Raw genomic sequence first — 14,882 nt, forward strand, 5'->3', positions numbered from 1 at the left:
ATGAGGGTGTGGGGGGCTGGAAGGGGTCAGGGTGGAGTTGAGGGATCTGGGAGGAAGGGGGAAGAAGCAGGAGATGGGTGAGGTTCTGGGTGGGAGGTGGGTGTGGCCAGAAGGGAGTGAAGGATTTGGGGTGAGGGGTCTGGGAGGGAGGCGGCAGGGTGGAGGTGAGAAGTCTGAGAAGGAGGGTTTAGAAAGGGGGTTGGAGTGGGGGTCTGGACAGGAGGGGGTGCAGGAGCTGTCTGCGGAGGCAGGGTCTGGGTGATGGGGATGCACTTACCTTTGCAGTATCCCTAGATGCACAAAGATCTGTTCCCCATCCCCCACCTGCTCCCAGAGACTGCCCTCCACTGCTCTGATTGGCCAAAATTCCAACCAATCAGAGCAGCAGTAGGAGGTCTGTGGCTGGGAGAACAGCAGCAGAACCTGGAGCTCCTCCCCTCCCCACACCACGGCCCCTGACAGCCTAGGGTATGGGTTCGGACTGCAGCTTGCCTGATCTAGCCAGCAAGGCTCAGGGCTCAGCACTCTCCAGCCCACTGCAGGACGGATGCCAGGAAGAGGAACCCCAAGCCTCGGTATAGATCCAGGCTGCATTCTGGGGTTTCCCCTCGCCTAATTGAGGTTATGTTTATGATAGATGTCCATTATATAAGATAAATGACGAGAAAGAAACTCACACTTATGTTAGCGAAGAGTTAGGTATATGCTGAAGACAATCTGGATGCCTATATCTCTCATATTATCTAACATTCTAAAGAGGCATTTTCCTAATAGAACAACCTAATGGAGGATAAACAGGAATGGATATCCCAGTCTATTCCTGCCCACTGGAAACACGTTTTCCTGTCTAATGATTTTGTTCAAATATATATTTTAAAACTGCACATTCGGCAGCTAAAATTAAGTCTATCAAAAGTGTAAATTTTACTGGAGTTTAATGAATTATGTAAATATGTTCAGCATAATGCCATTTTATGTCTGTGAGCTTACTGAAAATGCAATCCTGTCCAGCAATGGCAGACACAGAAAAACAGATAATACTCCCTTTCAAATAACCATAATAGGCATAAATTGAAAGAATTTGTTGGTAATCTCAAGCCCCTTATGTACCCACAGTAAAATAAAAGACATGGCTCTGACAAGTGCTTATAAATACACACACAACTTCTGCAAGACATAAGCACTGATATGTTTACCTCATGTCACAACTGACTGTGTCCTCTCTGAGTAACCGGTGTGAATACTGTTTATTTGCATGAGTATTCCTGCCCCATAAACTGAAGTGTTATCATAATATTTCAAACAGCAAATTATATGATGATGGCCACACCACTGACGCACGGGACTATTCCAGCATAGGGGAAGGATGCCAATTCACTCACTGGCATTAAGAATAATGTTTCTTTATGTTTAAATCTCTGTGCTTCAATGGCCTAATTTACTAATAGGTTGCTTCAGTAGTACACCAGGGTAACTCCATTGATTTCAATGAAGTTACACTACAGAAAAATTATGATGACTCACACCTAAGGTAAAAAATGCCCTGACCAACAGTTAGCATGACTACTACAGAATGTGTAACTCTTTGTACATTATACAACAATTGCCATGATTTAAATAATAATCACTTAGTTCATATCTCCTAATTTGTAGTATTAATAAACTCCATATATTGTTGTTCATTTTAGGTAAAAATAGTTATAGAAATAAGATTGTTTTGTGTAATAATCTATTAGTGCCATGTTCACACCCAATGGCCTTGGTTCACAATGTAAATAGTTGCAAAATTGAGGCCTTTCTTGTTTTTATAATAAACTGACAATAAAGGGACTTTCATACCAGCCTTTTAATACTACCTTAAACCATTCAGAATATTTTGTAGAGGCAGTCACTTGACAAATTAACTTTAAATGTAAGAAGTTAAAAGGATTGGACTGCTTAACCATGCTTTTATTTTAACATTGATCAAAATATTCAGATACGGATGCTCAGAGATAAGCACCTCAGTCCGTATTTAGGCACCCCCACAGAATGGTCATCTAGACTCACAGCTTACATTCAGATCAATGGGAGTTATTCAGTGTGTCTGAAAATTAGGCCAGGTACTTAGCTCTCTTACTATAGGTTTCTAACGTTGACCTCTGTCTGAAACACTGGCCATTGACAAAGGCAAGTGCCAGCTTTACTGTATGCAACTTTGTGGTCAACAAAAAATGTTGATCATATGGAAGGTCATGCTTCACAAATACAAAAGCACACTCTGTTCCCTTTTGTTCACAGAAATTTCTTGCAGGCAAATTGAAATGTGCAAAGGACATTTGTATAGTAGAGAAGCAATTTTTCAAGCAACCAAGCCTATCATTTTATATCTAATTGAAAATTCAGTCAGCATTGCATGATGCCATTTAATTCATTTTTAGAATTAATTGTACGTCCAAGAGGGAATTAGGTAGAAGAAAAACTTGGATTTTAATGAGTAAATTCCAATTCATAAATGAGAAGATATCTATAAAGATACAGGATAATGTTTCAGTTTTATCTGGCACTGTGTGTTGGCAGATGCCTCTTGGACTTGAGTCTGCTCTAATTCATGCCACTATGAATCATAAGTAACGCCAGGGAAGATAATGCAGTGTGAAAATAGAACCAGGTTCCATGATGGCACAAGAGGGAAAAAGATCACCTGTTCGTAGATTCAGAGATCATTGGGCTCATCTTGTCTGGTGATGGCCGCTTAGGCCATCGTGGGTGTCCCTCCTTCATCTCGGTGGGCAGAAAAATTATTGTAACCAAGCTGGCCTCCTGGGAAAGGGTAGTTTTGTTAACTGCACTTGTGTACCTAGAATTTGCATCATCATCATCATCATCATCATCAACAATTGTGTGCAATCAGCACTCAGCTCACCTCACATGCCCTTGCTTTACATCTGTGTCCCTTTAATAATACTGGGAGACATAAGTGATGGAGCTTGGAGAGTGAGGGTACTGCAGCACCCTCTGCTTGAAGTAGTTCCCATTCTTTAGAGGGTTTACAGTTTGGTTCAATGGCTTTCCACACCCTCATTGTACAAATTGTTCCAGCACCTCTGCTGGTTGAGGGAAAAGAAAACAACTACATGCGTGGAAACCTGTGCAATCTGGCAAACCCTCCACCTGGGCAACAGTAAACAAAATGTCTTACAGGCCCCACATAGAACCTCAGGGAGCCTACAGATCACAGTTTGCCCACCACTGACCTAGACAGGTCTCCAGCACAGTACAGACCATCCCCAAAATAATTCACAGAAACAATCCAATCTTGATTTAAAAATTGTCTAGTGGAAAATCCACCAAAATACAGTAATTTTTTCTAGGTTTTTTGGGTTTTTTTGTTTTTTGGCCAAAATTGCCAAAATATTTTTGCCAATTTTTCCTGCCCAAAACATGATGCTTTATTCCCAGTATAAAAATGTCTAGATTCAACTTCCAGCCACTGGATCACATTATATTCTCTCCTACACTGAAGAGGCCATTATTAAATATTTGTTCCTTATGCAGATATTTCTTTCAGTTTTTCCTGCAAATATCTATTCCTTTCAATCCACATAGAAGGGAGTACGCTGAAGCACATTTCTTATTGAAATGTAATGATTGTGTGGACAGTAGAGGCACAAATGATTTCACAGTGATTGGTGCAAACAGTTTCCTGGATTCGTGGATTTTAAGGTCAGCAAGACCTTTGCAGTCATCTAGTTACACCAGTCACATAATGCAGCCATGGAATTTCACACACTGATTCCTGCACCAAGCTCAGGACTGCCAGCAGAGCTACAACAGACCTTTAGAAAGACATTTTGGTTTCCATCCTCTGAACATTAATGCAAACCCCCAAAGCAGCATCTGTGAACATCAGCAAACCTTTCCAAGCACCTGCTCAGAGTTCTACATTTTTAACAAAACCTGAAACTTGATTTTGCATGGTTTTGAGTTTCATTACATCTCCTATTTATCTTATCTACTTTTGTCATAGTCAACTCATTTTTCCTACCTTTATATTCTGTGGTTGTATCACGTCTAAATTCGATTGAAATGTCTTGAGAACAGGGGTTTCGTCTTTCTGTTTGTCCTGCAGATGCCTACCATGAGTTTTGAGTACTGTGAATATACTAAACAATAATGATGATTCTAATCTGAGAGAGATGAGAGTAATTAGTGTTGCTAATTAGGAATACCTATTGGAGCCTATAGAGCTATATCAGTCATGCACAAATCAAGAAATGACAGACTGCTCAGCTAGACATTGCTGTTCAGAGGGCAATCATCTAAATTCCCAAAAATGAAAATGACAGGTAGCTCCCTATTAGCAAATCAGTAGGCTTAGATAATGATTGTGTGCTAACTCTCTGCATATGGGTGAATTCCAGCTAGATTATTCAAAGAGCTTAAGGCCAGAAGGGTCTATTAGATCATCTAGTGTAATCTCCTGTGTATCCCTGGCCATTACATTTCACCCAGTTACCCTACATTGAGCCCAATAACTTGTGTTTAGCTAAAATGTATCTTTGAGAAATGCATCCCATCTTGATTTGAAGACTCCAAAAATGGAGAATCCTCAACTTCTTTTGGAGTTTTTTTCCACTGGTTAACTGGCCTCACCATTAAAATGTGTTGCCTCATTTCTAATTGGAATTTGTCTGGCGTCAGCTTCCCGGCCTTTATTCTTTCTTTGTTCTGTTAATATCCAGTATTTTCTCCTTGTGAAGATATTCATGTGCTGCAACAAACCACTTCTTGATCTTCTCTTTGATAAACTAAACAGATTGATCTCCATAAGTCTCATACTGTAAAACTCCAACCTTAAACTAGTTTTTGTTCCTCTTTTCTGCACCTGCTCCAATATTGCAATGTCTTTAAAAGCAGATAGCAGAACTGACAAAGAAGTGGTGGGTAGCATGTAGCAGGTCCATTATCAGATTGTTTCTGATATCTGAACAGTAGCCTTCTCAGAAGATCCAGGCATGGTAACTAGAGACAGGTGAATTTTCTGCTTCTTTTGCTTTGCAAAATGGTCATGGTAAAAATGGGCAAGGTCATCTCTGAAATAGACAACAGTAGCCAGTTTCATGGAATTCATCCTCACTTTATACATTTGGGATCACATTGTGCTGTTCATCCGTATTCTGAAACAACACTGAACACCACAAATAGCCTCTGTGAAATCAGTAGATTGTCCTATTTGCCTGGACAGAGTGGAGGTGGGCGGAGGGCACAGGAAGCTGTGTGTGTCTCCCTAATTCAGAGCTCCCCTGTGTTGACACAAGCTGGCACTGCTCTGGAACAACTTAAATTTATGCCACTGCTACAAGGCTCCATAAAGACCTTACTCCAGTAGAAGGTCATGAGTGTATGCCTGGCCCACTCTGTCACATCTCTTCTCCCCACCCCAAAGCACTCCTGGCATGCTCTCTCTTGCCTCTGACAGTGGGTACAGGAAGATGTTTGGCATGAAAGTGAGGTACAAAGTGGCCTTAGCACAGTAGAGAAAAGCTCTTTTCAGTGTACGAGTATCACAGTCTGGCCCTTCACCACTGATTGATTAATTTTGTCATGGCAGAGGGCAGGGGTTTAGGGAGGGAAGTGAAAACTGCCCTCCCCAAGCTACACATCTCACACCTCACCTCATCCAAATTACACCCAAGGAAAGTGACAAAGTGAAAATGACAAAAGCCATAATTCTGCATCGCTGCTTTACACACACAATTTTTCACACATGCCACATCAATCATTAAGCTCTTCTGGTAACATCCAGTAGAACAGACAAGTAATCTGCAGAAAGAACAAATCTGTATTTTTAAGTTATCTTTTTATAGTCCATATGACTCTGTATCTATAATGATGCAGCAAACTACTTCTAATTACCACCTGTGCCTATATATACCTTGATAATCTTTGGGAAATCAATACTGCACTGCTGTTGCCAAACTTCACGATTGACGACACTATGCTATTTTTGTGATTTAAATAAAATATCCAGGTAAATACTTTTTCTGACAAATATCTGATGAGGACTGCATCATCTTGGCTTAGCCTACACTTGCCCCCAACTTCAAAGGGAGCATTTTAATCAGGGCAACAGATTACTAATAAGGTGCTGCAGTGACTACGCAGCACTTCATTAAAGTAATGCTCCCCTGCGGCAACTTCAAAACGTCAAACTTCGAAGTGCCAGCATGCGTGTTGCCACAGGTGCTTCGAACTGCCCGTGCTACTTCAAAACTTTGAGGACTAAAGGGACTTCAAAGTAACATGGGCACTTAGCAGGGTCCACAGTTACACACATGTCAGCACTTTGAAGTTTGACTCTTTGAAGTTGCTGCGGGGGAGAATTAGCCTAATGGAGTGCTGCAGCACTTCATTAGTAATCTCCCATCACCCTGATTAACATGCCCCCTTCAAAGTTGTGGGCAAGTGTAGACAAGCCCCATAACATTAAACACAGAGAATTCCAGAGTCTGTTTTAATAACCCAGTATACAAATTTGTTTTGCCAGTGATACAACGTGTAATAGAGTGTAATTAAACATAGTCCAGCTACATCTACTTTGTTAGCATACACATGGCTGATATGCATGAAACTGCATTATATCTGTATGTACTGTAATAAGATTATTTCTATGCTGCAACTTTTTCCTGGTATATTTGCATAAGAAATTGTTTAACACATTTCTCTTTGGTCTTCTGTATTGATAATGGTATTTATGTGTCAAGTACAGTAAACCTTAAACATGATGTAAATGGATGTTGTTTTTTACAAAATGTACAGATATGTATAGACAAATGTGTGTATATAGACTCACTTTTCATACTTGTAATAAAGCATCTATAGACTGTTATTGTTCTAGTGCTTTATGATGTCATAATCCTAACAGATTACACTACAGTTTGTTCCATAGAAAGGCTGTGAAAAGGCAGATATTCACATGCTTTATTCCGTTAACAGTAGTGCAGTTCACTGTGATTTGTTGCACACTTTAGCCCTAATAGACTGGAGATAGTGTTAGAAGTTAGTATTTGTTGATGGTTTGGTTCAGCACCTGCGCTGCTCAATCGTTCCAACTGGTGAAGTAATCCATGTACTTACTGATGTGTCAGGCAGAGATAGTCCAAGAAACTTGTCTATAGTCCATACATTGCTTTTTAGTACTTGTATATGAAAAGTAACCCAACTACCTGAGATTTTTCTTTGAGGAGTAGGTAATCTTTATTCAACTCTAGTGCACTGACTTACTTGACTTAAACCCTTATACTCCATGTGGAGCATAGGTCATTTGTGCTGATATAAAAATATTCTCTCAGCAGCATGCAGACACGGCACAATTGATCCAAATGAGTCAATATTTTCCCTATATAAGGGCATTTTTGGTCTGTTTCTCAGTCCTTATCTCTCTTGCCTAATAGAGTTGCCCAGCTATTTCCCAGTGTCTGTGATATAGCAAAGCTACTACAGATGAAAACTATGATGTTTAAAGGAGTGGGCTCACTACATTCTATCCTAAGATCTTGCATCTCTCCAGAGGATAAGAAAGCCAGTTACCTCTACCTTTTTCTTGATTAACTTGACACTTTTGTTACATCTAGAAGCCAATTAACAAAAAAAAAAAAAAAAACCTCACAACTTTTGTAAACAAATTTCATCCACTCTTCAGTTCAAGTTACAGGCATTTTTCTATCCATAATTCAGTGGTTTTATGTTCTAGTGCAGGGCCTGATTCTGCCACTGTCATTCACTGTGAGTACTATCATTGATTCACTCTTATTTCTAGGGTCCGCATTACCCTAGATCTGGGTACCTCACAGTCTGGATTGTACAGATTGGTGAGTATTATCCCCATTTTACAGCAGGAATTTAAAGGACACAGAAGACAAAATGACTTTACCAGAGTCACACATGAAGTTTGTGGCAGATAATAAAATTGAAGCCTTGGTTTCCAAAGTCCTAAACTGGCATACTAATCACCCCAACTATTCTTTTGGAAGCCAATGGCCTGTATCATCCTCACTAGATTTGTTCACAGACTAGACCTTACATGTGTGGATGACCCTGTGACAGCTTTGGTCACAGAGATCCTCTTGAGGCAGTCAACTGGTGGACTGATCATAGTACTCAGTCTGCCTACCTGCCTTGTGGGGCACCCAAACACCCTGTCCTGCTGAGCCCAAAATGTGGGTCTTCACCAGCAAAGGCACAGAGCTGGGTTTACAGCCCACAGCAGAGCAACACACGCTGACAGCAGCTCACCTCTGGAAAGGCTGTGTCTTAGGGACTTGACCCAGCACCCAGCTGCACTGACCAAATGGGACCAGAACCTCAGATAAATCCATTGTACCCTGCATAAAGGTTTTACAGAGAGCAAGCTCATCAGTTGTTCACACCCTTAATCAATGAGAGAGATGCACAGGAGATGTGTCTCCTCCCCACCTCAGTAGCAATTTGTTTAATAACACCTTGTTTAATAATCACCAAAGTGACTTTATTAACTATAAGAAGTAGGATTTAAGTGGGTGCAAGTGGTAACAGGTCAAAGTAAGTTATCTAGAAAACTAAAACAAAACACACCAGCTAAGCTTAATACACTAAGAAACTTGTTACATGAAATTTTTTACCCTAACAGTAGTTCTATTCATGGGGATGAGGTGAGGGTGTGGTGGGAGGGGGAGAGGGATTAGGAGGAGGCACCGTGGTCTGTGCCAGGGTGACCATGGTGTCACATAGGGAGCATCCCTTTGCCAGCAGCTCCTGCCAGTTCTCCCACTGTAGCTGCAGATCCTCCTGTGCCCATTCCTGGTGGGTGTGGTGTATGGGTCGGAGTGCCACCAGGTGCTGCCTGTCATTGTCACTCATGAATAGGCTGCGTCTGCAGGAGCCCCAGGTCAAGGAGGGTGTCCCTGGTAGTGTGGACTGCCCTCCTCTTGCAACTGGTCCAGCTGAGGAGGATAAAGATGGATGGTCAGTCATCCCAGGGGACATAGTGCCTGAAGCCTAGAATCCATCTGCAAGCTGAGGGTGATGGATCTTAGCTCTGTTGCAGCCAACGTGCTGGGAGCCAGGCCATGCGCACTCTGGCCAGTGGACCCTGATATCCCCAGGAGTGGGGGCTGCCATGGGACTGTGGGCATGCCTGTGTGGGGGACTCCTGCATGTGACTGTGTGTTTTAATGTCTCCTGCCTCTTCCAGAGGGTGCTTGTGGTGGGAGGGTGTGTCCCAGGGGCCAGACCATGGCAGGCCTTTCCAGACACCCTTTGCCCAATAGCCAGAGTCCCCTGTGATAGCCTCCGCAGGGTGTGTGCTCATGAGTAGCACAGCACGGCACACACTGCCACGTGTGGGTTGCTGTGTGATCCACAGCCAACAAGGGCCAAGTGTGGAGCACCCAACTCCCTGCCCCCCCTCCCCCAGCCTGGCCAGCCCCTCCCATCCTCTGTATGACAGGAAAGTGATGACACTCACACAATGTTCCTTCCCCAGCCTCAGGCAATGCCTGTGACACGTCTGCAGTGGGGGCTTCGAGGCTCCTGTGGTGTCAGGCTGGCCTTGGCTCCTGGCTGTTGTCTCTCCCTGCCCACGAGGTCAACGAAGGGCATCTCCAGCCCAGAGTCTGTGGCTACAGGTGGGGAAGGGAGCACTCCACCTCCCCAGGATGCAGGCCTGCTCCTTCTAAAGGGGCAGCTTGTGGACAAAAACCTATTGTGCTATTTTAAAACAGAAAATCAGTCCAGTAGCACTTTAAAGACTAACAAAATAATTTATTAGGTTTCATGGGACAGACCCAGTTCTTCAGACCAGAGCCAGACCAGAAGAGACTCAATATGTAAGGCACAGAGAACCAAAAATAGTAATCAAGGTTGACAAATCAGAAAAATTATTATCAAAGTGAGCAGAGCAGAGGGGCAGAAGAGGGAGTTGGAGACAAGAATTAGATAAAGCAAAGTATGTAAAAGAGCCCCTATAATGAGCTAGAAAATTGTCATCCCAGTTCAAATCATGTGTTAATATTTCAAATTTGAATACAAAAGAGGGTTCAGCAGCATCGCTTTCCAAACGGCTGTGAAAGTTCCTTTTCAGTAAAACACAGACTTTCATTCACAATGGCCCACTCCATTAAAGTGATGGCTGACAGGTTTGTGAATCAGGAGTGGTTTTATGTCTGTTTTATGCCCATTAATTCCTTGTCTAAGAAAGTTTGAAGTCTGTCCAATATACAAAGCATGTGGGCATTGTTGGCACATGATGGCATATATGATGTTAGTTGAGAAACATGAGAATGTGCCTGTGATTCTGTGAATAACCTGGTTAGGTCCAGTGATGGTATCTCCAGAATAGATATGTGGACAAAGTTGGCAATGGGCCTTGTTTCAAGGACATGTTCCAGGATTGGTATTCCTGTGGTATAGGCTATGGCTGTTGGTGAGAATCCTCATGAGGTTGGGAGATTGTCTGTAGGAGAGAACAGGCCTGTCACCTACGGCCTTCTGTAGGTAAGTATAGCAATCAAAGGGTTTCTGGTAGAGTGTGGTACTGATCAGGCCATCCTTGATTTGTACTGTAGTGTCCAGGAAACGTATCTCTTACGTGGAGTAGTCGAGGCATAAGTTGATGGTGGGATGCAGATTATTAAAGTCTCTGTGGAATTCTTCTAGAGTCTCTATACCGTGCGTCCAAATCATAAAGATGTCATCGACGTATCATAAGTAAAAGAGGAGTAATAGCGGACGAGAGCTGAAGAATCATTGTTCCAGGTCAGCCATAAATATATTAGCATATTGAGGGGTCGTGCGGGTGCCCATAGCAATTCCACTAATATGGAGGTATAAATTGTCCCCAGATCAGAAATAACTGTGGGTGAGAACAAAGTTATAAAGGTCATTCACCAGATTGGCTGTGGTGACATCAGGGGTGGTATTTCTGGGATGCCACCATGGATGTAGAGGATCTGTACACTAATATTCCACACAAAGATGGATTACAAGCGATCAGGAGTACCATCCCTGATGTTATCACAGCCAATCTAGTGTCTGACCTCTGTAACTTTGATCTCACCCACAATTATTTCCAATTTGGGGACAATTTATACCTCCAGATTAGTGGAATTGCTATGGGCACCCGCACGACCCCCACAATATGCTAATATATTTATGGCTGACCTGGAACAATGATTCTTCAGCTCTCGTCCGCTATTACTCCTCTTTTACTTATGATACGTCGATGACATCTTTATGATTTGGACGCACGGTATAGAGACTCTAGAAGAATTCCACAGAGACTTTAATAATCTGCATCCCACCATCAACTTATGTCTCGACTACTCCACGCAAGAGATACGTTTCCTGGACACTACAGTACAAATCTAGGATGGCCTGACCAGTACCACACTCTACCAGAAACCCACTGATCACTATACTTAGCTACATGCTTCTAATTTCCATGCTGCACACACAACTAGATCCATTGTTGACAGTCAAGCCCTTAGGTACAATCACATTTGCTCTGATCCTACTGACAAAGACTGAAAACTACACGATCTCTACCAAATATTCATAAACCTGAGTTACCCACCAGGAGAAATAAAAAAAATAAATCGACAGGTCCAGACAAATACCCAGAGACCAGCTACTCCAAGATAGGCCCAAAAAAGCCAAGAACAGAACAACACTAGTCATTACCTACAGCCCCCAACTCAAACCACTGCAATGCATTATTAAAGACCTACAACCTATCCTTAATCAGGATGCCACACTCCAGAAGACCTTAAGTGACAGGCCTGTTCTCTCCTACAGACAACCTCCCAACCTTATAAGAATTCTCACCAACAGCCACGGACTATATCACAGGAATACTAATCTTGGAATGTTTCCTTGCAACAAGGCCTGTTGCTAACTTTGTCCACATATCTATTCTGGAGATACCATCACTGGTCCTAACTAGATTATTCACAGAATCACAGGCACATTCTCATGTTCTTCAACTAACATCATATATGCTATCAAGTGCCAACAATGCCCACATGCTTTGTATATTGGACAGACTTCAGACTCTCTTAGACAAAGAATTAATTGGCATAAAACAGACACAAAACCACTCCTGATTTGCAAACCTGTCAGCCATCACTTTAATGGAGTGGGCCATTCTGTTAATGACCTGAAAGTCTGTGTTTTACTGAAAAGGATCTTTCACAGCCGTTTGGAAAGAGAGGCTGCTGAACTCTCTTTTATATTCAAATTCGACACTTTAACACATGGTTTAAGCCGGGATGACAATTTTCTAGCTCATTATACAGGCTCTTTTACATACTTTGCTTTATCTAATTCTTGACTCCGCCCCCGCCTTCTGCCCCTCTGCTCTCTGATTTGCTCACCTTGATGATAATTTTTCTGATTTGTCAACCTTGATTACTATTTTTGGTTCTCTGTGCCTTAAATATTGAGTCTGTTCTGGTATGGCTACGATCTGAAGAAGTGGGTCTGTCCCATGAAACCTAATAAATTATTTTGTTAGTCTTTAAAGTGCTACTGGACTGCTTTTTTGTTTTGATAATATATAGACTAGCACAGCTATCTCTGTTACTATTGTGCTATTTTAACTTCATTCTATTAGCCAAAGGAAGCCACATCTGACACGATCATACTATATTACATGTACATCAAGGCTTTCCCATTTCCCTTTGAGTTATCCTGTGTGTATTCTTCAACTGTTTTGGAGCATCTGTATTTATCAAATTGCATAGGAAATACAGGTCTTAATTTAAACTTACTGGTCACTAGTTATGCTGCCGCTACTGACAAAACTGATATTTCTTGGCATGCATGAGGTGATTTACTTCAAAGTCTAATTAGATTTCAGTGTAGTGAAATGTTGAATATATTGTGAAACTTAACAGGCAGCAGCATAGGGAGGGAAATTATTTTGTTCCCAAAGAATAAAATTGGATAATTGTTCTCAAATGCAAGAATTTCTGCGATCGTTTCTGGTTCTCTTATGCCAGCAAAATGTCACAGTGAAGCCAAATATTTGATCTAAAATGCATTGAGGAGACATGCAAAAATCTGAGGAGAAAGACAAAAAGTTAGAATAATTTAGACATGTACACAATACAAATGAATCTAAAAATGCAAGCATGTCAGAAAAAAACTAAGGGGAAAGTATTTACTTGGCCATCTGTCAAACATTAACGCAAGAATTTAGCTACAGCTTTGGGTTATTTACATGCATGCTTCTGTGCGTATTGTAGATTTGTTTTTACATAGTTGCAGTATATTTTCAGGTATAATCAGAATCAGCTATCGTCCTAGCTGTTCTGGAAAAAATTTAAGAAAAAATTAAAAACTAGCTTAATGAGGTGATTAGTCCAATCTTCTCTTACTATTACCCTGTACAATGTGTCCCTTGCCAACAGAGAGATGAAAAATGCTCTTTGAATTAATTATTCAAAAACTGAGTCATGAATAGCATAATTGCATTCTCTTGTAAATATATCCCAGAATCGGTTTGGGGTAAATAATTTCCTTGGATTCCTTAATTGTTTTATTTTTGATTATGTGACTTGACTTAATTTGACTTAAACCCTTGTACTCTGAGTGGAGCATAGGTCATCTACAAGTGTCTTCCACTTCACTCTGTCTCAAGACAAAACTTTTAGCTGACTTCAGGAGTGCCCCAGCTATCCTTCAGTCTCAGTAGATCTCCACGTTGTCTGAGGCCTTCCTCTTTTGTGTTTTCCTTGCGGATTCCATGTGAGAGCTTAACGGTCTATGCTGGATGATGCGTTTCTGACAGTGTGGCCTAGCCATCCCCACTTTCTTCTCTTGATTGGGACATCAAGTGGTTCTTGTCCTGATCTGTTCCAAATCTCCTCATTTGTGACAAAGTCTCAGCATTTGATATCAAGGATGTACCTCGGGCATCTGTTTATGAATTTATGTTGCTTGTGATTTGAGGACTTCTGAGCACGCCGGGTCTTGCATCCATACAAGAGCACACTCTTCACATTTGTGTTGAAGATCCGCAGTTTCATCTTCACAGATATTATTTGTGATCTCCATATGGGATGAAGAGTCTTGAACGCATAGTGAATGTATAGTGAAATATTTGACTGTCTCCTGGGTGGAAAGCTACTTGTAGAATCACTGATTTAATGTAGAGTTGAACAGTTTAGTGCATTCTGGCTTTATAAAAAATCCAGGTTCATCCGAAGAGATGGATGAGAAGAAAATGCCAACTACAACAGTTGCAGGTCCTTTCTTTGAGACAATAACATCTCAACTTAGCCATCTCATGCCACAATATGTTTACAGAATTCAAACAGAGAAATTAATTCCAGGAAGACATAGTTACACAATAATAGGGGCTAGATGAATGTAACCACTATTAAGTACAATTCTACACATAGGAAGATTCTCTCACCTTTCTCAGAGAGACTAAAGATGGGTTAGGCGTCATTTGGAAATAAACATCTCATCCATATTCTGCCGTTCCCTTGTTGTGGTTAAAAGAAACAGAAACCCAAGTGGCACATACCTGGGAGCTGCAGGTAACTCCAGTTCCAGTAGTGTATGAATTTCTTCTGGGTCAGACAAGCAGCTGTGCTTAAGATGCAAACCATTTGTAAATCAAAAACAGTTCCTACAAGATGAGGATTGATGGCTTGATCCTAGATTCTTTGGGAACTCAGAATTCCTGTTAACTTTAAAGAATGCAGGATTGCACCAAGTGATTTCATGGCTGTTTAATCTGCCCTTTTCAATAGATGTAAACAACAAAACAGCTTTATTGCTTTGCTTTTCTCAAACAACACCTCAATGACTTATTGACATTTGAAATCCACCACTATGCATAGGGCCAGCATGGG

This window comes from Carettochelys insculpta, chromosome 2 (genome assembly GCF_033958435.1).
Source record: "Carettochelys insculpta isolate YL-2023 chromosome 2, ASM3395843v1, whole genome shotgun sequence".
NCBI lineage: Eukaryota > Metazoa > Chordata > Testudines > Carettochelyidae > Carettochelys > Carettochelys insculpta.